Source organism: Sceloporus undulatus, unplaced genomic scaffold (genome assembly GCF_019175285.1).
Source record: "Sceloporus undulatus isolate JIND9_A2432 ecotype Alabama unplaced genomic scaffold, SceUnd_v1.1 scaffold_542, whole genome shotgun sequence".
In the NCBI taxonomy this organism is placed as follows: Eukaryota; Metazoa; Chordata; class Lepidosauria; order Squamata; family Phrynosomatidae; genus Sceloporus; species Sceloporus undulatus.
The window spans coordinates 734-4,100 of record NW_024803462.1 but is presented as its reverse complement, the minus strand read 5'-3'; the positions used below and the strand labels follow the sequence as shown (position 1 = coordinate 4,100).

Below are 3,367 nucleotides of genomic sequence, written 5' to 3'. Positions count from 1 at the left end.
AGATTGCTGGAATGTCAATCTGGAAAGAGATACGTCTTGGTTGCCGACTGGATCGGTTCCCAGATGCTTCCCCTCCACCTCAGCACTTGCTTTATGTTTCTCTTCCCTTGGCAGTTTCCCTCTTTCCTTTCTTCCTTCTCCTCCTTTAGCCTAAATCCCATCAAGGGGTCCAAGGCCCTTTCAGCATGTTCCCAGAAGTGGGGGGGGGAGACAATCTTTCTGGTACTGAGGGTCTCTCTGTTGACCCTCCTCTGCAGGGTTGTTGTGAAGGGAAAGGTATATATTTGGAATGTGTGTGTCTGCCTAATACGGATCCTGTGGGCTTCTATGCCTAGTTTGCAGGTTGCCAGGGGAATGTCCCTCTCCCCAGAAGGGGCTTTGAGGTCCCTCTGTCTGCCTCCTCTTGGTTTGGCCTAGATTTGGGCTCTTCTCTCTCCCCCCAGACAGAGCCCCCTTCCCCTAGGACCCCAGGAAAACTCCTCCCCAAAAAAATGTTGTTTCCAATGCTACTGAACCCTCTCCTGTGTGATGCTTTTTATTTGTCACAAAAATCTTTTGACTGGGGGCCTCCCTTCTTCTGAACCCCATCTCAGCCCCTCCCAGAGATGAAAAGGGTGCCCCCTTCCTGGAAAGCAAAAAGGAGGGCCTAGCCAAGCCAAATTTCTCCCCAAATGAGTAATCAGAAGGGAGGGTCTGCCCCACTTTTCAGGAGGGAGGGCGGTCCTCAAAGCTCTTTCAATTTTTGGATCACCCTACCCCCTCCCCCCAGGGCCATGCCTCTCCCCAAGGGTCCCCCTAACTCCTTTACTCGTAATAAGCCCCCCTATGTACCTGAGCACCAAGGAAGGGGAAGGGAGGGAGGGAGGAAGGGAGGAAGGGAGAGAAGCCCAGGCAGGGCCCCTGCCTTTGTTTGGGGAGGAGCAAAGGGGTTTTCTTTCTTCTTATAACCCCCCCCCAAGGATCCTCCAGAAGACCCTCCAGACATACCTCCAAATGAACAAAGGCTCCCCCTACTTCCCTCCCTCCCTCAGAATAGAGGTCCTTGTGTGTTTCTTCCAGCTCCAAGATTATATGATTTCCAGCTCTATGATTCTATAATTTTAAAGTGGAATCATAGTGCCTTGATAATGTAGTATGAAAGGGCCCTCAGTCTTCATAGGAAGGGCAATGAATTCAGCTTCCTTACCAACAGAGGCCACATTCTCGTAATTCTCCATCATCACATCCTTGTACATAAGTCTCTGCTTCTTTGTCAACAGTTTCCATTCAGCCTCAGTGAAATATACCGCCACATCCCCAAAAGTCACCTGCAATAGAAAATAGCCCTCATCCAGAGAGTGACTAAAAAAAAAAAGGGGGGGGGAGCACATGATGCATCCCAAAAATTATTTGATCACCTAAGAATTTAGTCCAGGAAATAAACTTTAAATTCTGTCAGCAAGAAAAAAAGCTACTGCCTTTGAAATCCAGTTTGTCTCAAATTATTTCAATATAATATACAATATATTAATCAATATAATTTAGGCCATAGCTGGGAAATTGATGATGTATTAGGATACTGACTGTCCCAATACATACAGTACATTTAGCCACCAAAGATGATAGTGGATTTAGCAATTTGTTGCCAAATTTCAGAGACAAATGTCTTTTTTAAAAAGCAATTCTGGGGAGCACTGTGGGCTTGAGGGCCATGGGGCCAACCCCAATTTAGATCCAGAGACATTCTCCCATATCTCCCAACATTTCACAGCTGGGAAAAACAAGACACATGTGGACAAGCAACACCAGAAAGTGGTGAAGATGGTCAAAGTTGTTTATGAGGAAGATGCCACAAGCAGGAAAGGGCACAGCAGTTTGTTTTTGCCTCAGACTCCTAGAAAGGAAAGTCCATGCCCCCTTCTTTCTTCTCCTCTTTCCATTTTTGAGTTGATGGAGTGCAAACTCCTTTGCACGCTTTATGCAGAAATTGAAGAAGGGGGAATGTAGGAGGAGGGGAGAAAAACCAGAACATTTGAAAAGCCCCTGAAAAAGTGGGGTGACAGAGGATTAGCCAGGACTGTTTCTGCCAAACTCGGACAGTATTTTATTTGCTTCCTTTCATAAATTGGCCCAGCAGTGACACAGATGAAGCTGATAGGATAGTGACTCACCAAAGAGCTGTTGTACCTCTGCATCCTCTTTCTGTTGGAGCCCAACTCCCTCCGCTTGGCCTCTGTGTCGGCCATCAGGTGAGCAGGGAGTCCTAGTCGCCCTGAACTTGGTCACTTCCAGCAAGAGAGGCCCCAAAGCTGTGTAGAAGGAGGCCGAGATGAAGTTCCTGAGAAAAGAGGCAGGGTTAGGATTAACTTGGCAAGAAACCCTGCAGCACTCAAAGATACAGAGAACAGCATCCTGCTGGTGACATACGCAGGTGACATATGCCTCCTTTGGGCCGATGCAGAGCTGGGCATCCCCTTCCTCCCTCTGCACCAAACAAAGCTCCCCAGACCTAGCATAGATTCACTGCAGCTCTCCTACACAACAGATACTCCATGCTTTATTAGAATGGAGGGGGATTAGGGGATGAGGAATTGGAGAGGGCCCTGGTTATGTCCCTATAGCTAGATGTGAAATGAGTGCATCATAAATAAATAAATAAACAATCTGCTGAAACCTCCAGAGTTCCCCAGTGCTTTTCCCCATCATCAGCCCCTTTCCCAAGAAGGCTTCATCCGCACTACAGAAATAAGGCACTTTGACACCGCTTTAACCACTCAGTGCTATGGGATCCTCGGATTTTACATTCTCTGCCAGAGAGCTCTCGTGCCACAACAAACTACAAATCCCAGGATTCTACAAAATGGAGCCAGGAGAGTTAAAGCGGTTTCAAACTGGATTATTTCTTCAGTGCAGATACAGCCTGAGTCGGTTGTAAAACGGTAGAAGCGCCCAAGTCTTGTTTCAGTCTTGGTAATATGAGTTATTCTGGTCTGTCTCCTTCCTTCCTTCTTCCCTGAAAATCTATTAATAAGGAAACTGGGGAGACTTTTAAAAACTCCCAAAGGAGCTACTTTTGGCCTTTTTTGTGGGACTAGCCTCCTCTTAGAAGCCAAAGCCCAATGTTTGTGAAGAAGAAGAATAAGGCTTGTATTAAAACTATCCTCCCCATTTCTGATCCCTTTTGAAACCCATGTTCCCCAGAAGGAGCAGAGCTGTGTAATAAGAAAACCCTCTCAGAAATGACACACACTTCCTTCCTTTTGGCCCAAGGAGCCTGGCCTCCTTCTGACTCTGGAGCCTCAGGAGAGAAAGAGAAGCCTCTGTTCAACTGAGGCCTCAGAGAAGGTTCTGGAACAAAATGGCCACTGGAACACAAAATGGATGCCAG

At 47.0% G+C, this 3,367-nt stretch overlaps 1 long non-coding RNA gene across 1 annotated transcript; it reads right to left on the bottom strand.

Moving 5' to 3' along the window:
- Window positions 1-1,257: 1,257 nt before the first annotated feature.
- Window positions 1,258-3,283, bottom strand: LOC121917751. Its single transcript, XR_006101099.1, has 3 exons — window positions 3,230-3,283; window positions 2,151-2,317; window positions 1,258-1,307 (listed from the first exon to the last, which is right to left on the bottom strand). It is a non-coding gene; the product is annotated as an uncharacterized LOC121917751 (long non-coding RNA).
- Between the last annotated feature and the right edge of the window lie 84 nt (window positions 3,284-3,367).